The following is a 25,290-nucleotide window of genomic DNA, read 5'->3' as shown; positions in this document are numbered from 1 at the left end:
ATAGCAGAAAATCTACTCTCTATTGCTTCCTAAGCACCTGTTGCTGTCAATCCTTTTTCTTTAAGTCAGTCATATTGCTAATGTATTTCTTCAGTTCTTCGGGTATTTCCTCTCATCTGGAATGTATGTACAACATTGTTGAACATTTTCAACAGCCGGCAGACTCCATTCTCTTTTGGAGAAGGACATCTTAAGCAACTTGATTCTGCAAAACCATTGATTGGATTTCAACCATTATCTGTATCATTAACTAAAAATACTGCAGCTGTACTATTAGAGTGTTTATCAACTACAGTAGAAAGTTTTCTAATCTTATATGAGTTGAGTATCACTCCTACAGCTGGTGCCAAAACACCCAAAATGTCTCCTACAATTCCACTAGCACTAGCACCTCTTTTTGTTCTCAGATGTTGTTCCCTTGTTGAATCATCAATTTTCCCACATGATAAATCTTTGGAAAAACTATCCCCATGTAATATGTTCCATACCATCTATTGGGTAACCTGTAAAACGCATTCTTGCCACAAATGTAACATACCCCAGTAAAAACAGCATCTGCTTCATCTAAACACAATCCCCAGTTTCCTTGAACTTCAAATGTATGCTCACATTCACTATTCCCTACAAAATGTGTATCAGTTGAGGATTTCCTAATGAAAATGCATAATCTCCCCTTATGTTGATAATCTAAAGCTAATGGTATGCTCAATCTCTTCTTTATCCCCTTGAGACACTTTTGAGTGGTTTTCTTTGGCCAAGATGTTTTTTTCTGTCTTCAACTGAATCTAAGCATTTCTGTTATACATTTGTTAGTAAACAAGCTAAGTTGGGTCTATGTGCATAAGTAGTACCCAGAGTCATGATGGGTCTAAAGAAATGTCCCACTATCTTAGTGTTTTTAGCATCCGATTGTCTATTTGAGTACTTCAGCACAGTAATGAATCCTGACCAAGTCATGATTTGAGTAATAATCTTGAAAATGACCTTTCCCATAGACTAAGGTCATCAATAAATTACGTGTAACTCCATATTTTAAGCCGAGGTGGTGGTACTTTATCACCTCAGGAACTGATGGAGGAAATTGCACAGAAATGTAGCAATCCCTAGCATCCATAGGCCCAAAATATTAATAAAGCAGTTTAGAATAAAACTTCAATGAATAATTTCTTCTGGAAGCATTTTCATGTAAATCTTTCACATCTATGGCAGGTAAAGTATTGTTAGTGGGAAATGGCATGTGAGAGGTACATATACATCTAGGCTCCTCTACCTGAAAAGAATTGGGCAAACTCAAAAATACTAATTAAGCAATCAGCGCTAAAATCAAAACAACAAACACTTCCACAAATATGCATCTACGTCTATTAGGATTTGGTTAGGCTCCATGAGTTCTTTAGTGACAGACTGTTAGTTAGAAGATTGTTGCACAGCTCTTTCAGTTAATTTCTACTGGCACAGTTAGCAAAGCAAAGTAAAAATGTATTTTCCAGTAAAATATGTACAATGGTCTTCATGAAACTTCTTTAGCCCTGCTCCGTGTTCTTCTAAGGGACAATGTTAGGATCCCTCACCAACTTGGGCATTGGTATTCTTCTTTGTAGTTTGGGCAGAGCTATTAAATTCTATCTCTAATAAATACACAGTTCAAACTCGCTAATGATAACCTCTAGAATAAATGTACTCAGTCTGTGTAGTGGCAATACAATTTCAAACCTTTGTTCAGCCGCAAAGTGCAGTTCAATCAGGTTCAATTGTATGTGGTACACTTGCACTTCAAACAGACGTCTCCCTCTCTCTTGTCTCCTAGGCCACCATTCTCAATTTGCTTTTCAAATACACTAGGCTCTTCATCAGGATCTGAATCTGGTGCAGTCATCACTACAGGATGAGACCCTTCTGTACTCACTCTCTCAGAACCCCTCAGGCCAAACGAGTGCTGTCCCAGCTTCTTTCTGGTCCCCAACAGCTTGACAAATCTGCTTCCTCTGTCTCACTGTAATCACCAGCACATCAGGAACAGGTGCTGTTATATCATCAAGGAGATAATGGACTCTACAAGTGTAGGCAGCATGCACCCAGTTAGGGAGTAATTCGCAATTCATAGCAGTTGTGGTGATCAAGATCACTTGATATGGCCCAAGCCATTGAGTCTCCAAGCACGACTTAGATAAGTGGTTCTTCACCATTACCTAGTCACCGGGACTGAGATCATGGCACTGCTCCTGTGGAAGTTGGGCTGTAGCCTCTCCAACCTAGTCAGACCCTCCAGTTTATCGCGATTTCGCGGTTCACGAAAAAATCGCGAAATCGGCAGTCTACCGCGATGGCCGCGATAATAACCATTTTGGCCGCGATATTTAGAAAAAAGTGTCTCTACCGGCGGGAGACAGCAAAACAAACAATGCCTTTAATTGGCTGTGCGCCCCTCCCCACTCGTGTGTGCCAGCAGCTTCCCGGGGACACACAGACAGTCAGTTTTTTAGCTGCCACCCGCAGCCGAGTACTTAATAGGTCTTTAAAAGACCTTTGACTTGTTAATGAGTCTTTGTGTTTCACCCTTTCTTTGACCTCTCTGCCTAGGGCTGGAATAATTAACCACGGGCGATCAGGACAGTCGATGTAAGCCACAACTCTTGGAGCCTTCTCTTCTCCGACTCTGAAAAGAGGGAAATGGACTTTTAACCAACAATACAACTGCACTACAGAGCACAAACTATACAGATTACATTTATGAAATCTTCTATTGAACAAACCATGCAAATAATATCAGATCTCAGTTAATGAGGGTTGACACCAGGTCTCTTTTTACAACCGAGCCTCACCAAGACAACAAATGCGCGAGCAAGGTATTAGTAACTTCTCCGCAGTATAAAAAATGCCTTTAACAAAAAAAAATGTATTATATGCATTTTCATTATTGAGACAAGTTAGAGACAAAATGCATGCCTTAGAAGACTAACGGAAAACGATAGAAATCTTCAACGGGAGATGCTACGTTTTCCAAGAATGCTGCCTCACAGCATGGGCATCAGAAAGATTGCTATGACAATAGAGTTATGTTATATTCTTCATTCATATGTATTGTTTGTCTGCTTTTTGTATAATTAGAAATGCATCTTTTGATGTTCTCTGAAGATGTTCTCTGTTGCCTAGTTACTTATGCTCATTATCACCTACAGCACTCCAACTTTAACTTATGTGCTTTTACTAGGAGGACACAAACCACCCTCTGTTAAATGATTCCCATCAGTATGAGTTTACTCCTCCTTGACCACATGCTGAAGTATAGATGTATGGATGGAAGAATGAAAGGGTGGACGGATGAAGGATGGATGAAAGGGTGGATGGATGAATGATGGATGGATGGATATGTAAAAAGATGGGTGGATGAATGATGGGTGAATGGATGGATGAAAGGGTGGATGGATGAATGATGGATGGATGGATGGATGGAGGAATGAAAGGGTGGATGGATGAAGGATGGATGTATGGATGGGAGGATGAAAGGGCGGATGGATGAAGGATGGATGTATGTATGGATGGGAGGATGAAAGGGTGGATGGATGAAGGATGGATGGATGGATGTATGCATGGATGGATGGGAGGATGAAAGGGTGGATGGATGTATGGATGGATAAAAGGCTGCATGGATGAATGATGCATGGATGGATGTGTGAAAAGGTGGGGGGATGAATGATGGGTGGATGGATGAAAGGGTGGGTGGATGGATGGATGGATGAAAGGGTGGATGGATGGATGGATGGATGTATGGATGGGAGGATGAAAGGGTGGATGGATGAAGGATGGATGTATGTATGGATGGATGGGAGGATGAAAGGGTGGATGGATGTATGGATGGAAGGATGAAAGGGTGGATGGATGGATGTTTGAAAGTGTGGGTGGATGAATGATGGAGGGATGTGATGAGGTCTAACAGGCACATTTATGGTTGTCAAAAGTTGATGATGAGGAGTACCAGTTTCTAGAAACTTTTGTCGGAAGGGGGTCCTTACGCCTAAAAAGGTTTTACAAGGGGGTCTCGGGATCAAAAAGTTTGAAGACCTCTGCCATAACATACAAGTTAGCTTGACAACCAAACCAGTATTAATACCACATAATATTCAACATCCGCTCAATAATCTTAAGATTTTAACAAAATTGACTGAATCATCAAACAAATATAACAGTGTTCACCACTGGATGTTACCCTGGTGATGGCAAATCTTTTTGTTAATGTTCCTGTGAAGATCTACTGGTCATGGGATTGCTAGCGACAGTGGTTATCCATTGTTACTTTTATGGTACAATCTTGGTGTTACTCAGATATTTTTGGTATGATAGTGGTGACTTGGTGGAGTCTGGGCTTTCTTAGTATAAGACAAGTTTTATAAAATGAGGTGTAAAAATGTATTGTAGAATCCTGACCCTCGTTGTAAGGTTTTTTATTTCCATTAGAATGTACCCCCTTCCTGTGTTTGGCGGAATTGCTATATAGTTACAGCTCTTGAAGAAGGTGGTTAAGAAATCTCTATTTCCACTGAAATAGGCATTGGCGGAGGTTGTAGGAAGTCCCCCGACTTGGACACAACAGAGATGTTGAAGCAGTGATCCCCATGCTGGATTGCCAATTAAATTCCATCAATTTGGGTTATGTTTGTTTTGAGCGAGCATAAGAGGAGGTGACCTGTATGAATGAGGGTCAGTGAAAATGGGGTGGTTGTTCGATCATTCTGTATTTATGATCGCAGTTGTTTTGTCTAAATCACCCAGTTCTGGGGTGTACAGATAAGTAAAGTTGGATTGTTTTTAAACACAATGTATAAAAAAGAACGAAACTATAAAATGTATGAAATTGAAAATGATTTATTAACAAGCAATTAAAATGCTTTAGTTGGGTCAGTGCTCGTTGTGGATTGACTACCTTCATTAAATAGATAGGTTAAGCATGAATGTATATATTTGTTTGATGGTTTGTTTTTCCCCTATTCACAAACCTAAAATTATACTGAGAGAGGGCCCTTTTCAGCGGCGGGCCCTGGGGGATTGCTTTGGGGCATTTATTCATTAGTTTATGTCCTATATGCAGCCTTGAAGCCAAACAAAGTGTCTACATTGTAAATAAACCAAAAATACATAGTTTCATGTTGTTAAACAACTAAAAAAACGAAGATATCTGTGTTTGTTGTAGGAAAAACCGCCAAATAAAATGCCGCTAAATTGCCGCTAAATTTCCATATTTGTGCCGCTAAATTTCCATTTTTGTGCCGCTAAATTTGCCAATCCATGCCGCTATATCCTGGGGGGTCTGCCTAGTGAGTCACAGAACAGACCATATCAGCCAGTTCTTTGCATTAAAAAGATTAGCTTGGAGTTAGGCTGTCCTAAGCCCGCCATATTCCAGGAGAGAATTTTGCCCAAGGGGCTTTCTCAGCAGCATAGGAATTTTTATATTTTCTTTGGGGGCATTCAGTGAACCTGCTACCTAACTCCAGGGGACCAACTCATCTGCTATTCTGGATTCCCTGACCCCCTGGTCCTCATATCCCATAATATTTATCACTCTATTCCCTGTGACACTACCAATAGACATGAAATGATATCCTTCAGATTTACAGCCTCCCTCCTATTAGGTTTTACTATAGCGGGGCCCTGTGTGCCACCCTATGGTTATCTAACAGAACATCTACAATTTCCTCAAACGGAATGCATCAATTTCCTTTTTCTGAAAATGGTCAACATTAGCCAGGATTAGCATTACAATAATCCTAGAACTAAATGTTACTCTGGAACTTGGAAGTAGGCTTGCCAGGCTCAAATCTTCAATATCTGAGAATAGCTGCAGGATAACGTTTCTATTCAATGGCCAGAGTTCCCTATCAAACAGAGAAACAAAGTTCAGGGTATTAGATACATATTCAGGCCCTAGTCCTAACTTAATGCTCTGCTTTTGCCCTGCCCCTGATTTAAGGATTTGAGCTGATGGGAAAAAAGGTACAGCCTCCCCATTAAAATCCTCCCATGATTTAGATCAATCTGTACAGAGAGAGAATACACACAAGTGAGGTTTGGGGGAGATATGTCCAAGATCCACCATGCCTCTAGGGGAACTCCCTCAACTTCCGCTTCAATACTCACCAATTCTACAAAGCCTATCCCAGCGTCATCCTTCACTGTTTTAGTGCCCAACCCACCACAGGTATTATCCTCTGTTAACCCCATATTCATGAGCCCCTTCTCTTGCCCAAGGCTACCTGAAATTGGAACTTCTGATATAATAATATAAGGGGGCAGGTTATTTACTTCTGGTGACTCAGTCTCCTGACCAATAAGAGTTCCAGCCTTCATCAACTCATTTACTTTTTGAGGCTGAGTAATGGGATTGAATTCTTCAGGGGCGCTGGAAAACCTCGGTTTTTTAGGCTGGCACTTCATAATGCGCCGGATCCTTTTCTTTTTTTCCTTCTGGGATTTATGCCCAGATGCATCAACCTTTTTAGGAAGTGCAAACGGTGCGATTCGCATAAATCGGCCTTTTGCACTTCCTAAATTGGTTACTGGGATGCATCAAGCATTTTTTGGAAATCGCTTTTTTTTGCGAGTTCCAAAAAATGCGATTGCTGTTAAGGAATCGCAAATTTGCGATTCCTTAACAGCAATGCATCCTCCTCAAAACATTTGCGATTTTAAAAATGGCAAATGCAAATTACCACGAAGTTGAACTTCGTGGTAATTTGCAAAAATGTTTAAAAACGCATAAAAAAGCATTTTTTAAACGTGTACGTTACAGGCACACATGTCCTTAGGACATGTGTGTATGTAACTCACATGTAAAAGTGCATTTCATGGGTGCGGGGGGGGGTCCTTCGGACCCCCCTCTCCACCCTTGAAAGGCTTTGATGCATTCCGATTTGAAATTGCGAATTCGCAATTCCCATTCATTCCTATGGGCATTTCAGCCCATAGGAATGAATGGGAATATCGGATTCGCTATTTGGAACTCGCAATTTTATTGGAATTCGGTAAAAATTGCGATTTTTACCGAATTTCAATAAAATAGCGAAATTAATGATGCATTGCCATTTGCGAATCCTTAATTGCGATTCCTTATTTTTCGCAATTAAGGAATCGCAAATGACAACGTTGATGCATCTAGGGGTTAATCCCATAACAACTCAAAAGGGAGAAACCCTTCACGGGAAAGACATCATCTTGTTGTTTAACCCTTGACAGTTTAGCACTGGGAAGATCATTGTGTAAGACCACAGCCCGGGGAGTGAGGGGAACCCAAATCAGGAAAACAAGTGGAGAATTCTTAAGCACAGATGCATTTACATTCTCCCCTTGGGTGGCCTGACATTGGTCCCCAGGCACCTGGTTTTGGAAGGAGGAACCGGGCATATTGTTGGCCTTTAGGATATCTTTGGATTGTCCAATAGGGGTGGCCCCTGCGCTATCATAGTTTCCCACCTGAACTCCCCATTTGCACCACCCCCTTTAATACCACTATATTAGTCTGGGAAGCCTGAGATCTTTTGCCAATACCCCTTTCTTCCTTCCCTGGACATAAACAAACAGAGGTTATGTGCTGCACCCCCTTAGAATGGGAGATAACACATCCAACACATGATCAGATTTAGCAATTGATTTATCCAACAAAGCCAAAATTGAAGAAAGAATCCTCTCTAAAGAATATAGGATATCAGAGTGTTCCTCCCCCCCACCTTTTCCATTGATTTCCTTGTTTGATGACCCCATGGAGGCTTTAGCCCCTGTACTGTATAGACGTCAGATTTAAAGGATTCCAGTGAGCCAAAAAAAGAAACACTCAAAAAAGGCGTACTGTTGTACAAAGCTGGTATTGGAGGATGACTGAAAGGACAGTCCAAAGATGGGCTCAAGGCCATGCCTGAGGCAACTGGTGGTATTAAATTAGCCTCCATAACTCGTTATTATTTACTATGAGTCACTCATGAGGCTTCTTTCAGAGAAGACATTCCTTGCACAGGCTCAGCATTTACGGCACCAGATAAGGCCACAAGACTCCATGGCCCAGTCATAAGCACAGACAGGGAGTCCAACTTAATACTAACGGTATTTGTCTCTGAAGCATCCACCATGTCCATTTCTTCCACTGCTTCCTCTGAGTGACAAGGCTTGGTGAGCTGTGTTTGGCTTGCACTTCATGAGGAGATTGAACTGACATGGAACTGAGCCTTGAGAGAGGACCGTAACTATACCCAGCTCGTCTTCTTTAATTGCTCCTGTGGATATCCCTAATTCTTTGTTTCCTACCTCACTGCCCCTTAGAAAACAGAGACATTACAGAGGGATGGGGCTTCAAGAGGTTTTCAGGGAGCTGATGTGATTAGCTATAGGAGCAGCTGAACCTGAAGGAGCAATGAATCGACCAGAAACCTAGCACCTAAATGCATCTTCAAAACCACCCTATAAACCTTAAAGTGGTTGTCTAAAAATGTCCAGGGTGTCAACTTGACCACAAATGCCACAGACTCCCGATACCTACTTTAACTCTTTCCACCACACTACGACCCTTCCCTTCCCTGCGACTCCTCAATAAATTCCACCCTCTTCCGAGAGTGGAGCAGGGACTCACGAGGGACACACAAGTTCAGGTCTCAAGGCGCTTGGGGGAGGGGGTTACATTTTTGTCGAATAGCAAGGTTTTAAGTTCTTTTCTGAAGGAGATGTGGTTTTGAGTAAGGCGGAGGTGAGTGGGGAGTGAGTTCCAGGTCTTGGCCACCAGGAAGGAGAAGGATCTGCCACCCATGGTGGATTTTCGGATACGCGGGACTGCGGCGAGGGCTTGATTGGACGATCTCAGTTGGCGGGTGGGTGTGTAGAAGGACAGTCGAGTGTTGAGGCATTCGGGTCCTAGTTTGTAGAGGGCCTTGTGTGCGTGGGTAAGAAGATGGAATGTAATTCTCTTGTTGACGGGAAGCCATTGGAGGTCTTTTAGGTGTCCGGTGATGTGATCTTGGCGAGGGATGTCCAATATGAGTCTTGCTGATGCGTTTTGGAGGCGTTGGAGTTTTTTCTGTAGTTTTGTTGTGATTCCGGCGTATAGTGTGTTACCATAATCCAGTCGACTCGTGACCAGTGCGTGGGTGACAGTCTTTCTTGTTTCGAGGGAGATCCAGCGGAATATCTTTTTGAGAATACGAAGTACGTTGAAGCAGGAGGATGAGACTGCGTTGACTTGTCTGGACATCGAGAGAGAGGAGTCTAGGATGAAGCCCAGGTTGCGTGCGTGGTTTGTGGGTGTGGGTGCTGTGCCCAGAGCGGAAGGCCACCAAGAGTGGTCCCAGGCAGAGGGGGAGGATCCTAGGATGAGCACCTCCGTTTTGTCTGAGTTGAGTTTTAGGCGGCTATGTTTCATCCATTCGGCTACTTCTTTCATGCCTTCGTGAAGATTGGTTTTGGCGGTGTTAGGGTCTTTGGTGAGGGAAAGGATTAACTGGGTGTCGTCGGCGTAAGAGATGATGTTAAGGTTGTGTTGACGCGCGATGGAGGCGAGTGGACTCATGTAAACGTTGAAGAGGGTGGGACTGAGTGATGATCCTTGTGGTACTCCACAGATGACTTCAGTGGCCTCTGAGTTGAATGGGGGAAGTCGGACTCTTTGAGTTCTCCCAGCGAGGAATGAGATGATCCAGTCCAAGGCTTTTCCTTGTATGCCAATGTTGCTGAGGCGTTGTATAAGGGTGCTGTGGCAGACAGTGTCGAAGGCGGCAGAGAGGTCGAGTAGGATGAGGGCCACTGTTTCTCCGTTGTCCAGTAGCGTTCGGATGTCGTCTGTAGCTGCGATGAGGGCGGTTTCGCTGCTGTGTTTGGCTCGGAAGCCGGATTGTGTGGGGTCGAGGGAGTTGTTGGATTCAATGGCTGATGGCTGTTGACAGCTTTCTCAATGACTTTGGCGGGGAAGGGGAGGAGGGATATGGGTCGGTAGTTTTTAAGTTCAGAGGGGTCTGCTGTTGGTTTCTTCAAGAGGGCGCTGAGTTCGGCGTGTTTCCAGCTTTCTGGAAAGGTGGCAGAGTTGAATGAGCAGTTGATGATATCACGGAGATGGGGTGCGATGATGGAGTCAGCTTTGTTGAAGATGTGGTGGGGGCAGGGGTCGGTAGGCGAGCCAGAGTGGATTGAGTTCATTAGGCGGATGGTGTCTTCGGTGGTGATTGGGTTCCAGGCGCTGAGGTTGTTAGTTGGCGATGTAGGATCTGAGGGGGGTGGGGAGGGTTGTTCGCAGGGAGTGTTCTCGAAGCTGTTGTGAATGTTGGCAATTTTGTTGTAGAAGAAGGAGGATAACGCATCGCAGAGGTCTTGGGAGGGAGTGATGTCGTTAGATACTGCGGCGGGGTTGGTGAATTCTTTGACGATGTTGAAAAGTTCCTTGCTGTTGTGGGCGTTGTTGTCGAGACGATCCTTGAAAGCTGATTTCTTGGTGGAACGAATCAGTTGGTGGTGTTTGCGGGTGGCTGCCTTGAGGGTGGCCATGTTGTCGGTGGTTGGGTTTTTTCTCCATGTTTTCTCTAGGGTGCGGCATAGCTTCTTGGATTTTTTAAGGTCATCATTGAACCAGGGGGCCTTTTTGCTGCCTGAATTGATCTGGTGCTTTTTCAGGGGTGCTAGTTCGTCAGCGCTGTAGGTGATCCATTGCTTGAGGTTGGTGGCCGCTTGGTTTGGGTCCAATGAGAGGGTGGGAGGGTTTTGGTTGAGTGATGTGAGGAGTTGGTCAGAGGTGATTTTGTTCCAGTTTCTTCGAGGAATAGGTTGTGGGCGGTTGTGGGTCAAGGTGGTTTTGTCGCTGAAGTGAACACAGCTGTGGCCCGTCCAATGTAGACACTGGTGCGGTCGAAGGAAATGTGCTTGCTGGAGGTGAAGATAGGGTCAAGCGGGTGCCCGGCTACATGGGTGGGGGTGTCCACAAGTTGTTTGAGTCCGAGATTGGCCAGGTTGTCCAGAAGGGAGTTGGTGTTGCTGTCGTGTTTGTTTTCAAGGTGGAAGTTGAGGTCTCCTAATAGAATGTAGTTCTCGGAGGCGAGGGCATGTGGGCTGACGAAGTCATCGCTGGGCTGTGGCTGTGGGCTGGGCTGTGGCTGTGGGCTGACGATGTCATCGCTGAATTGAGTGCGGGTTCCTGGAGGCCTGTAGATGAGGGTGCCTCTAAGTGTGGTCTTGGGGTCGGTGTGGATCTGAAAGTGGAGATGTTCGGTGGTTGCAAGATTGTCGTCGTAGCTGGTCATGATTTTGATGGTGTTCCTATGGATGAAGGCTATGCCTCCTCCTGTTTGGACGGTGCGGTCTTTTTCGGATGATCTTGTAAGCGTCCGGTATGGCTATGGCAATGTCGGGTGCTGATGATGTGTTCATCCATGTTTCTGTAAGGAAGGCGATGTCCGGTGACGCAGTGTCGAGTAGGTCCCAGAGTTCAGTGACGTGTCTGTGGATCGAACGGGTGTTTAGCAGGATGCACTTCAGGTGGTTGGAGTCGGAGCTATGTTTGGAGGAAGTAGACTTGGAGAGGGTCCTGAAGCAGGTGAACTTGCAGGTGTGACAGGCGAATGGGCCCTGGGTACGTCCTGGCGTGGCCTCGCAGCAATGTGGTGTCCTTCCGGGGTTGAGGGCGAGGAGAGTTGCGGCATCATATGTGAATCTAGTTTGCTGGGTAGGACGGGGGCCAGGGGGTATGGCGCTGGGCGCGGTCCAGGCACGGACGGGCGTAGACGGGCTTACCTTTGGCGCACCTTCGGCGCGCATGAGGCGCGACCGCTGCACGTGAACGCTGCAGGTAGATGCATCTGTCATAAGTGGAGAAGTGGAGGGGGGCGGAGCGTGGGAGGGGGAGCTGGGTGGCGAGAGCGTAGGGGGAGGGACAGGCTGCAGGCACAACAAAATGGTGGAAACAACAACAAAAAGGACAACAGGACGATATGGGCGCAATCAGGCAGCAATTGTGCTCAGGGGGCAATGCGGGTAATGCGAGCTAGCGGTGGAGCACACAGGCACAATTTAAATAAAATCACCAAACAAAGCAATGCGGAGCGCTACGCCACAGACCGGGTGCAAAATCAATTAAATTAAAGTTATGGCAGTGGGGAGAAGCGGCGCTACGCACACAGGCACAATTTAAATAAAATACACAATCAAAGCAATGCGGAGCGCTACGCCACAGACCGGGTGCAAAATCAATTAAATTAGAGCTATGGCAGTGGGGAGAAGCAGCGCTACGCACACAGGCACAATTTAAATAAAATACACAATCAAAGCAATGCGGAGCGCTACGCCACAGACCGGGTGCGAAATCAATTAAATTAAGAGTATGGCAGTGGGGAGAAGCCGCGCTACGATACCAGTACAGCGCTACGAGGTCAGGAGGAAGGGTGGAGCAACCGCTTCACAAGGAGTCAGGCACAGGAGAGTGCAGAAGAGCGCAGGAGAGCGCAGTAGGACTTACGAGGGAAGAATACGTGTGTGTGTACAGGGAGCAGACCCCCCACCCTGAGGCACAAACAACATCAGCCTAGTACTGCCTGCTTCCACACCACTGGGTGGGGGGCTGCGGCCTATACTTCCGCAACTGGTCGCTGGCAGTCTCATGGCCCTCACCATTATGATTTCATGGGGCGACAATTCTGTCTTCCTATCTGGAGTACTGCGTAGACTCATCAGTACAAGGGACAAAGTGTAAGGCCATTTTAGAGATGTTGAGGCACACACTTTAGCCAACTTGGATTTCAAAGTGCTAATTACTTGCTCCTCAGTTCCAGAAGTCGCTGATCGGTAACTGTAGTGGAGTCTCTGTTCGACTTGTAATGTTGCACACATCTTCAGGACCTCATTGTTAAAATTAGTTCCTTGGTCTGACTTCAATAAAGTCAGGAAACCAAAACATGGTATTAACTCCCTGAACAACAGTTGGGTAAGCTTCAGCCCACTGTGAAAAGATGCACACAGGGCCCGATTCACAAAAGTAATCTGAGACAAAATCCTAACTTTACAACTTTCGGTATTCACAAAGTCGTTTAGGAGTAGTAAAGTTAGGAATCCTGACTTTATTACTCCTTAATGTCCTTTGTGAATACCGAAAGTCGTAAAGTTAGGATTTTGTCTCATATTACTTTTGTGACTTGGGCCCACAGTTAGGACATATTTCAACCCATTGCACACAGGCATCTCAATAAAGTCCAGTTGCGCCCTCTTGAATGAACAGCTTGATCTCCCTGTGTGACTCAGCGTGACTGCTGTCTTTTCGGGCTACATTCCGTGGGCCTCATTTATGAGAAGTGATGCAATGCTGCGTGAAAGCAGTGATGCGTCATTTCTCAGTTCGCCCTCCTTGCGACATGATGTTTGCATCATATTTACTGTTTGACACATCATGTCGCAAAGAGTTACAGATACGTCAGCATTTCTGACACATCTGTGGGTGCAAAAGTGATGCATTGATGGAGTGTGCCAAAAAAGTGATGCAACTCCAGCAATGTAAGCCCCATGGGAAAGGGCATGCATCAGACTTATGCCTGCCGTGAGGCATGCATAAGATATTGATGCATTTGTGTCCTAGAAGTGGCGCAATGAAATCTCATAGATTTCACTATGTCACTTCTATGGCCCTTACTTGCATTGGAATGCCCTCCGTGCATACATTATACCTGACACAGGTATAATGTAGCGCAGGGGCTTACATAGTGATGCATAGATGTGTCACTTTGTAAATAGGGCGCAACAAGGGACATGTTTTACACCACTGATGCGTCACAAGAAGTGACGCAAAGGAAGAGCAAAACTGTAGCAAGGCCTCATACATAAGGCCCTGTGTTGGCACACAACACAACTGTGACACAAACTTTCACATGTTTGCCTAAATAGGTGCATCAAAATGTCTCTCCCTACATGTGTAGGGCCATGATAATACAGGTCTTCCATCTCCTGAAACCCAAATCTCATCATCATTCCTTTTGACAAAACCTACTCTGACCCAACCTTGCTCTTTTGCTTCTGGCACTTCTATTTGTAACCTTTAAACTTCCTCCAAGTATCAACTACGGTCAACAATAGATTTAAATTTGTGGCATCTGAATTTTCATTGACTTATTCCCCATTAAAAGTGCATGAATTCAAAGCTCAGTATCTTGCTGACTCATCAGTCAATCAATCAATCAATCAATCAACCAATCAAGGAAATTGTAAGCGCACTACTCACCCGTGAGGGTCTCAAGGCACCGGTAGGTTGTTCCAAGTCTTTGCAGCAATGTGAGAGAAGGATCTTCCGCCTGCTCTGTCTCTGTGGATTCGTAGGGTTTTGGCCAGTGCAAGTTTGGAGGATCGGAGGTTTCTTTTGGGTACATGCAAGCTGATTCTGTCGTTGAGATATTTGGGACTGATGTTGTGGAGGGATTTGTAGGCATGGGTGAGGATCTTGAAGGTGACTCTTTTCTCCACGGGGAGTCAGCGGAGTGTTCGTATGTATTGGCTGATGTGTTTGTGCTGGGGGCGCAGAGGATCAGTCTAGCGGCGGTGTTCTGTATTGTCTGGAGTTTGCAGAGTAGAGACTTGTTGATGCTGGCGTAGAGTGCTTTTAAGTAGTTCGGTCTGCTGGTGATGAGTGGGTGGGTGACTGTCTTCCTTGACTCAGGGAGGATCCATTTGAAGATCTTGTAGAGGATGCAGAGGGTTTGTTGAAGCAGCTGAATGTGATAGCGTTGACCTGTCTGTTTATGCTGAGGGATTAGTCGAGTACGATGCTGAGTTTTTTGGTGTGGTCCGAGGAGGTGAGTGGGCTTCCGATGGTGGTCAGCCACTGGGTGTTGTCACAGCATGTAGGGGTGGTTCCAAGGATGAGTACTTCTGTCTTCTCTGCGTTGAGCTTCAAGCAGCTGTTGGTCATCCAGATTGTGACTTCTTGCTTTCCTTTCTGGAAGTTGAGTCTGGCAGTGGTGGGGTTTTTGGTGAGGGAGAGGGTGAGCTGAGTGTCATCGGCATAGGATACGATGCTGAGGCCGTGTTGTCGGACGATGGCGGCAAGGGGGGCCATTTAGATGTTGAAAACCCCTGTGGAACTCCGCATGTGATTTTCGTGGGATTGGAGAGGAAGGGTGGCAGTCTGATCTTTTGGCTTCTACCAGTGAGGAATAATCAAATCCAGTCTAGGGCTGTTCCATGTATGCCGGCGTTGTGTAGTCTGGCAACAAATGTGTGTTGGGAGATGGTGTTGAAGGCCGCTGATAAGTCTAGTAGGATAAGGGCTGCGGAGTGTCATTGGTCCAGGAGGGTGCGGATGTCATTGGTGGCGGCGAGTAGGGCAGTCTCGGTGCTGTGGTTGCTTCAGAATCCGGACTGGAACAGGTCGAGGATGGTGTTGTCTTTGATTAACTGTGTCAGTTACCTGTTGACTGTTTTCTCTGCTACTTTGGCTGTGAAGGGGAGGAGCAAGATGGGCCGGTAGCTTTTGAGGTTGGTGGGGTCAGCGGTGGCCTTCTTGAGCAGGGCCCTGACCTCTGCGTGCCTCCAGTCATCTGGAAAGGTGCCTGCTGTGAAGGTGGTGTTGATGGTGCATTGTAACTCAGGTGCGATGATGGCTGCAGCTCTGTGGTAGATGTGAGAAGGGCAGGGGTGGATGGGGGCCCCCGAGTGGATGCCTTTCATGGTAGTAGCGGTGTCTTCGGCCGTGACCGGCGTCCAGGTAGAGATGGTGGTCTGGTTGGTATGTCGTGTGAGGGAGATGGCGATTGCGGTGTCTGGTTGATCAGCATATCTATTGACCACACTCACATAGCCAGTACCTTGTCTGTGTGCGGCACACTTCACCATGGCAATCTGGGCAGGCACACTCTCATGATTAGGGATTGGTGGCTATGAAGAGGTCATCAATCTGCGTTGGGACCATAACTGCCCAAAGTCACAAATCACACCAAATCTGTACTTTCAGTGAAAACTGTCACTTTCAGCTGGTGTGAAACATAGCATGCCCTTGTAAGAGCAATCAACTCTGCCACTTGTGCTGAAAATACTTCTTGAAGCCAGGAGGCAGAAAAACTGACCACTGGTCTGCGGGCATTCCTGTGCATCTGAGTAATTACTGAAAGTATGCACTCCTCTCTCTCACTGGAAAGCAAAGCAAAACATTTATTATAATCAGGTATTCCCAGTGCCGGGGCACAGCAGAGACATTCTCTCAAATCTGAGAAGGTATGCATGCAGTTGTCATCCCATGGTACTGGATCTGACACATCATTTTCAGAATCACCAAGATTCTCTCTTGTGACACTTTCCTTGCTCCCTTCTCATTGTGAAATCCTAGATACAAGACTTCTATCTTACAGAAGGGATATTTGGTTGAGGACAATATATGTCCATTTTCAGCTAAGTGGTTCAAGAGCGCATTTGTGTCTCTTTGGAAGCGTCATGCATATTTTACGCCACTAATAGGTCATCATGTGCTGAACTAGGACTGAGTGACAGGGCATCGTCAAGGACTCTAAATTCTTTTTGAGTATCTGATTAAAGAGGGATGGACTCTCCTATACTCTTGTGGGACTCGACACCATGCAAAAACACAACTGCTGAAATGGAAAGCAAAGAGGAACTCACTGTACTCATGCAATGGTATAGAAAAGAAGCCTTGACACAAATTAATGACCGAGAACCACTCAGCCTCACATGCAATCTGAAATACAATCACAGCTTGTTTCTGTACCACAGGACAACAAGGAACAACAATAAAGTTTACCTTTCGCAAATCTTGCATGATGCGGTACTTACCATTGAGTTTCTGCAAACCTATGATGGGTAAGTTACCGGGACTCCCGATAATATCCTTTAGAATGCCTTGCTCAATCATTTAGTCACTCACAGGAGTGATACCAGGAACGGTTTCAGGAATCAGATTATACTGTGAGTTTCTCGGGTACTCAGCATTTGGCTTCACTGTAATGCAGACTGGTTCATCACCTTTGATAAGTGCAGGGTTTTTTACCTGCACAATGCCAGACTCCAGGTAACACTGTGTCTCTCAATTCTAGGGGCAAATAGTCTTTTGTAAACATAGGGAACGTTGCAATTACTGATCTCTGTCTGACAAGTTTGAAGGCAACGTCCTCATCATGAGTCTGGACTTCGATGCCTTTTGGGGTGCAGTAAATAGAACAGTTCAACTTGCACAAAAGATCTTGTCCTAGCAGATTTACAGGACTTGAATCACCCACCACAAATCAGTTATTGTCCTCAAAGGACCCTATCTTGATTCTGAAACTGGGCTAGCTATTTGTTTATGTGCAACTCCTACAACTTGGATTTTTTGTCCCGACAGGAGTGGGTTTAGAACCGCCACTGTTCTCATAATAGAGCAGGTAGCACCAGTGTTGACAAGGAATGAAACAGGACTTCCATTCATCTAACCATCCACACTTGGACTACTCAGGTCTACCGCTAAGTTTTCACCAAGCACACAATTCTCCTTCCCTCTCATGCCCCATCATTGCAACAGGTCTGAGCTGAAATCATCATCGGTCTGAATCAGGGAGTTCTGTTAAGACGTACCCTGATCCACAAATTGATTAGTGTTTTCATTGGGAATTCTATTTGCATTATATCTCAAGACATTTACATTTTGTTGTGGCATCAGGGCTTGTGGAACCTGCATCAGCTGACAGTGGGATACATTGGGTTTTTGAATTCTTTGTCTCTTCACCTGCTGTGTCTAATCCACATTGTTTCCCTGTGATGGAACAAATCCACCATGCTGAAAATGAATCCCATTAACCATGTTACCATCATTGAACCAACACTTGTGCTTCCAATGCCCTAACCTGCCTTATACATGGCAGGGATTCGTTTTCTTCAATGTCGGCACATGAATACATATACTCAGATCAATCGGGACACCACATCCTGTACCTTGTGAATTAAACCCTTGCTGTTGAAACCCATTGCACCTTGCATCACTGGTGATCCCTGCTGATACACTCCCTGATGGGACCAGTATTTCCAACAAACTGTGTATTCTGACCTCACTGTGCAGCTTTCATCTGAGCAATCATTAATTTCTCCTTCAATTTCTTGTATTTCATCTCCAATTCATCTCTGCAATACTTTGCTTATCTTGAGATTTCATCAATGAGCTTACTCTGCCAACAACGCTGCTGAATCATGAAACTAACCTCTGAATTCAATCCATACACGGACCTTTAAACAAAATGACTCACACCCTTTGCCTCAATAGTCTCTGTACCACTGATTTGTTTGAATGCCTGCAACAGTCTCTCATAGTAAGCATATGTTGACTCTCTGGATTCTTGGAACGTTCTGTCAGTCTTGACTCAATTAATCTCTTTAGGAAAGATTTTCGATTTCATAAATGTATTAACCAGGTTATACACCTTCATTACCAGTAGGGACAGTGCATGTGATTGAGGATGCCTCATTGGCTCCACCTCTGGCCAATCCACAGAAACTTTGCATTCAGCCCACAGATCACTTGGAACCATAATTTCAAATAAAGTATCCAAATCTTTCCATAAAACTTTTGAAATGTTCACTAATCGATCAATTTGTCCATTCCATTCCACTGGGTTCTCTCTCAATTTCGGGAAATCATTTGTGAATGATGAAAGATCAGTCCTGCTCCATGGTATATGGATATACCCTCCACCAGACACTTCTCTCATTGGAAGCATGTGCATATCATCATCTTCCTCCTCTGTTACAGACGGAGGCATTTGCACCCTGAGTTTCTTTGGTTCCTTGTTTTTTGACCATCTACTTTCCTATTTATCTAGTTCACTCAAATTTTGAGTGTATGAAATTAATTCCTTGATCCGTAATCTTATCCCTGGCGGATGCATGTTTGCAAGATCTCTGTCACTAAAGCATAGCCTGTAACTTTTTCGTGAGACTTTGGATTGCTGTACATAAATTCCATGTGTTTGGGTCAATTTAGATAATTTCTCATGAGCCTTTCCTTCAATGTCTGATAATGTCTTTACACAGGAACAGTAGCTCATCATCCTGATAAGCATTCAGTCATGACAATTCAAGAACCCTAATTATCATTTCCTCTATTTCTATCTTCAATCTAGCCACATCCATTGTCCTTAGTCTTTCAGGGACCTGAGCATTCGCTCCATTCGTTCCAGGATTCCCTCTACTTGTTGGGGTATCTATACCTATAAATCTATCATCAAGTTCTCGGGCAGTAAGACCTAGTTGTTTTGCTGGGGTATGAAGAATTATTTCTCCCCTATAGGTACCATTACTTGGACCAGGGGTGAGTTCAAAAGAGACATGTGAGAAGTTGGCATTCCCAAAGGCATTTCTGCCCTAGGAATACTGTAATTCATCATTGGTGGGGCATTCGTGTTGGGGAAGAAAAAGGGTGACGATCTCTGAGGAAATCTCCTTGTCAGGTCAAATCCTGACTGATTTAATGTAGGGTCTACTGTAGTAACAGATGGAGTATTCCCTTGTGTCTGAACCCTGAGAGTCTAAGGAATGGGCCTTATAATTGAGTGCTCAGAATTGCTAGCCATGACAATCATTTAGGTTGGAACGGCCAACGTATGGGTATTATTTCCTGCTACTCCAGACTTACGCAAAGGAACTGCAGGACTTGTGAAGTTGAAGGGGCTGTCATTCTTGAATGTTCCTCCATTGATCAGGATTTACATTTATTGGTGCTGTAGGCACATCAAAGGTTTCAGTCATGGGCACATTGCTCGCTGCACTACTCGGTGTCAGTGTATGGAGGTTGATGATTTAGCAGAAACTCAGTTATAACATTTTAATTTATATATCGCTGTCACTGTCCTAAGTTGCATTCCCTGTGTCATTTGTCTCTTTATTTTTCTTCTCCTTTCGTTTACCTTTTCCCTCGTCTTATTTTGTTAGTGCAGGAATATAGTCTAGCTCCCTCAATCATGTAGGTTCTCCAGGATATCTGTTCTGCATGCTATCTAGCATCCGTACAAGTCTGTATGACTTTCTTGACTCTCCCTTGAAATCTGTTTAAGGTGAGCCATTTGTTCCCAGGCATTATGTGCTTCGTATGGTGTAGGTCTAGGAGGCAGTTTAATTTCACACAGAGTCCTCCTAAAATGCTCAATAATTTTCAAATAATGAAATGTCCCAAAACGAGGAAATGTCAATGCACCATCTTTCTCAGTGATCTTATGCCACTGTGCGATCCAAACACATGTGTGAAGTCTCACATCTATTGTCATAATATGATATGGCATTCTTTCAGGTGGTGCCTCTTATACCTTCCTAACAGGCACAGTCACATTTGCCTTGACTAGTCTATATATGGCTTTAAAGAATTTAATTCTTCAATCAATAATATGCAATATTCACAAATGACTCTTCTTTGTAAACAGGAAATTATTAGCACTTAGTTCAGTAATTACAACCAATCCCAGCTCTGCTCTCTCTGACGTATTCAACCAAAACCAGTGCAACTCTATACCAACCAACCTATTCCAGTGTGGCACACTGTGACGTCAATTTCAATCCTTGCAGCAGCTCACCCTCCTTTATAATTTTGTCTAGACCATGTTCTCTAAGTAATTCACAAAAAACAATGCAAGTGATTACAGCAACAAACTTCGTCTGCTCCAATATAGAATTTTAAGATTATTCATGCACACAAGAGGCAATTAAGAACAACATACCTATTCTAATATTCACTTCAAGTGAAACCTTGACCAACGGAATCTCACTTGGATTAATACAGTTAAACCCAGTGCACTGAGATCAACTATATCAACCACATGTCGCAATCACACAAAGATTAAATCTCTATCCCAAAATCCCATGAGGCACAGGGTTAAGACTGATTTGCATATGGCCATGTCTGACCTGGGGTGGCTTGGTGAGCAAAATAACGATGGATTAAACCCAGATCTGCGACTGGGGGTGAATGTTTTGCCATATTGCAACATTCTGTCCATCATCTTGTGTTTTTTTGCTGTTCACCCTATGTGGGAAGGGTATGCCAGACTTGGGTCCCGTGCTCACTAAGCCACTGGAGTCAAGCTATCCTGGCTGATGAAGGCTCATAACCAGAAACCGGTCCTAGGATGCTTGATTCCGGTCCAGGGAAGACATGGCTTGGCAGTTCGGTCTGGACTGTTCCCATGAGGCACAGGGTCAAGACTGATTTGCATATGGCCATGTCTGAAATGGGGTGGCTTGGTGAGCAAAATAACGATGGATTAAACCCAGATCTGTGACTGGGGGTGAATGTTTTGCTATTGTGCAACATTCCGTCCATCATCTTGTGTGTTTTTCTGTTCACCCTATGTGGTAATGGTATGCCCAGATGTGAGTTCCGTGCTCACTAAGCCGCTGGAGTTAAGCTATCCTGGCTGATGAAGGCTGATAGCCAGAAACCGGTCCTAGGATGCTTGATTCCAGTCCAGGGAAGAGATGGCTTGGCAGTTCGGTCTGGACTGTTCCCATGAGGTATAGGGTCAAGACTGATTTGCATATGGCCATGTCTGAACTGGGGTGGCTTGGTGAGAAAAATATTGATGGATTAAACCCAGATCTGTGACTGGGGGTGAATGTTTTGCCATTGTGAAGCATTCTGTACATCATCTTGTGTGTTTTGCTGTTTATCCTATGTGGGAAGGGTATGCCCAGACGTGGCTCCCGTGCTCACTAAGCCATTGAAGTCAAGCTATCCTGGCTGATGAAGGCTGATAGCCAGATACCAGTCCTAGGATGCTTGATTCCGGTCCAGGGAAGACATGGCTTGGCAGTTCGGTCTGGACTGTTCTCATGAGGCACAGGGTCAAGACTGATTTGCATATGGCCATGTCTGAACTGGGGTGGCTTGGTGAGCAAAATAACGATGGATTAAACCCAGATCTGTGACTGGGGGTGAATGTTTTGCCATTGTGCAACATCCCGTTCATCATATTGTGTGTTTTGCTGTTCACCCTATGTGGCAAGGGTATGCCCAGACGTGGGTCCCGTGCTCACTAAGCCACTGGAGTCAAGCTATCCTGGCTGATGAAGGCTGATAGCCAGAAACTGGTCCTAGGAGGCTTGATTCCGGTCCAGGAAAGACATGGCTTGGCAGTTCGGTCTGGACTGTTCCCATGAGGCACAGGGTCAAGACTGATTTGCATATGGCCATGTCTGAACTAGGGTGGCTTGGTGAGCAAAATAACGATGGATTAAACCCAGATCTGTGACTGGGGTGAATGTTTTGCCATTGTGCAACATTCCGTCCATCATCTTGTGTGTTTTGCTGTACACTGGGGAGCACTCATTTTACTCGCATCATTAGGGGTCGATTATTTCAGTACCATTCTCAGGTAGCAGATGGATACATCGGGAAAACAGCGCACACTAGACATGGGAACCACATCAGTTTCCCACGAACACATCAGATGGTAACATTTATTGAATAGGTCTTTCAGTTATCCTCTTGTTCCCCATGTTCCTCATCAAGGTCTTCTTCTCAGGCTCTTTTCCCTATCTCTAGTACAGTAATGTATATATTATTTAACTAACAATGCATGTGAATACCTGCAGGAAATGTCAGGTTACCAGAAAAATGAAATCAATTTCATGCAGCATGGTGAAATACAGGCCAACATACAACAACTAAAATATTAACTTCAATGGCACACATTTAATATGTGTGTACATTTAAACACAAATGAATATACGTTTCTAATGCATTAGGTTTAACATTATACGTAACATTCAGTAAAGTCATTCCAATAATCAGCTGAAAGGATGACTAAGAACTGCATTTACACCAAATATATGGCGCATTGATGCACACATTACGTTACCTTACTTTATAGTGTTTCCCATAAAATACTTTCTCTGTAGGTAAGGATAGTATTCAGATCAATATATGTTATTAACTTGATATCGAACATACATTAGGAAAATCACATTTCACATACATTACCTACTAAATAATGACTGTTTTATTATCACATTCCGTTATGGTAAAACACATTAGTATGAGTACATTCTCTATCCTGCAAAGAAGGCACTCTTTAATAATATCCAGTGAAACACTTACATTCGTTAGTTGAACCGTACATGAAACCTGCTAAGTGCACTTTCATATCGTGTTCCTCTAAAACATCTGTGACTTGTAAAGGGTGGACAACTTTTGCACTGCACCAACATTTACAAGTGATCGGCTCAAATATTGATTAACGATTAGAACACAGTTTCACTGTTGTCGGAACTAGGCTCACCATGGCTGCTAAAGTGAAAACAAAGGGGCATTTTACCAAGAAGCCATTGCCGAATTAATGGCACTTTAGCGCAGCCAAAGTCGTGATAAATGTATCCCCCATTCACAAGCTGTTGTTAACAGCCCACAGCACCAGTTTACTCACGATAGCAGCCGCAAAAAACATAGCAACAGACGACCCCTGCAACTATCGCTAATGAGATGCAGAGTAGGTGGTCCCATGCCAAAAGCCGCTACATCACCACACCACAACATTCACAACGACCAGACAGAACCGCGATAAGAACACAAAACAGGGGCTAAGGCGCTTAAGCAGCAGGAAATTAACACCTGCTCTGACCTGGTGTAAAGTCGGACCACAGTCTGCACCACAAAAAAGGAGCACAGCCCAGAGGCACACATGAAGAACAACAGATGCCCCCGAGCAACTGAAAATGGAGCACAGACACCCAAGAGGGCAACAACACCAACCAACACCATACCCAGGCCCGCAGCACCTCCCCGGGCCCACACCCAACCCCTGTCCAAGAAACTGCACACCAACACCACGAATCCAAAAACAAATATTTTGCCTGATGTCTCACAAGCAGGAAAATCAAAATACATGCGTGGCCAGAAAATGGAGAATCAGTCATACAGCAATGCAATCACCAACATAAAACACCATACAAACAAAAGCCAAAACAACCATTCGGATGAGTCCTAGCGGGGTCTCAATGGGCAATCCGTAGGACACAGCCTGGAAGACTAAATCCAAGAGAAGGTGTGCCATGCGCCCAACAAAGGAAAGAGAGGGAGAGAGACGGAGTGAGATTATACAAGCAGCGCAAGGCCTTGCAGGGCACCTTCCTCCACATGCCAACATTTGTGTGTGTATTGCCATCCGTACATCATGAGCCCAAGGCTGTGTCCCAATCTGAGTACCAAAGCCACATCACACTCCGAAAACGCAAGTAGTAGTCAGACAAACATCAGGGATGAAAGCTCCATTGTTCCAATGCAGAAGGCGGGAGGACACCTGCACCTCTGATCTTGGTCCAGAATGTGCCTTGAACACCCTGAGAGAGATGCCATGGTAGATGTGGACGACTCCCACACCACGCATTGTGCAAATAAACTATCTGACATATCCACACCCCACACACAGAAGCCCCTGCCTGAGGGACTCCCGCATGGGATGCTCTTGACACTCACGGAAAAAGCAACCCATTCAGCCCAACGTTGCACACACATTCGAATCATAGCCCAGAGCTGTGGAATATCTTCCACACAACTGCTGCAGTTCAGAAGAGTGCCGGTTCCACGAGACGCACCAAGGCAATGGCAGGCCATACCGGGCACATGCAAAACCCCTGTCACGTGGAACATTACTGTGCACGTATGCTGCATTTACTGGGCGCAGTGTCACTAGCAGTGCAGCGGATCAGTAACTGGCTCAGCTTTGGCATTACCTACGTCACCTGCGTTCAGCCCTGGTTCCACTGCCGATCATGCACATTTGATTGTCCCATGGAAGTCTGCCTACCCAACACAACCGTAGATGAATTGGACTATGACTTGTGTCTGCGCCCCCTGTTGGATCACAAACAGGAGTGTAACCGCGACAGCCGTGCATGGGATGCCTTGACATACTGCGTATGTATTAGCAGTTGTGCATGGGAGATTGCACAATTCCTCATGTGCAGTGACAACATCGAGGCGTTCCCCTATTAGGCTGTGTTGCAGATTGGTGAAATGGCGTGGGCTGAACACACCTGCCCGGACCAGTTAATGGATTGGCTCACCCTAGTGTTCCTTGAACACAACAACAACGTACTATTGGAACACATTGCACATGAAGCAGCGCGGGCCTTAATGGATGAGTAACTACGTTCCTGCAGCCACATCCGATTGTTACGTACAGCACAGGTCTCAACAACTTGGTGCATCGTGGGGCTTGCTCACATATCCCACCACAACAGTGGACACGTCTACCATCGTCCGGACTCTGGATGCATGTGTGTGGAACAACCATTTGTGCAAGGTGATGCAGGTCCATGGTCGGAGCAACA

This window comes from Lissotriton vulgaris, chromosome 3_1 (genome assembly GCF_964263255.1).
Source record: "Lissotriton vulgaris chromosome 3_1, aLisVul1.2, whole genome shotgun sequence".
In the NCBI taxonomy this organism is placed as follows: domain Eukaryota; kingdom Metazoa; phylum Chordata; class Amphibia; order Caudata; family Salamandridae; genus Lissotriton; species Lissotriton vulgaris.
The sequence above is the reverse complement of the archived record's forward strand: the minus strand, read 5'-3'. Positions refer to the sequence as shown.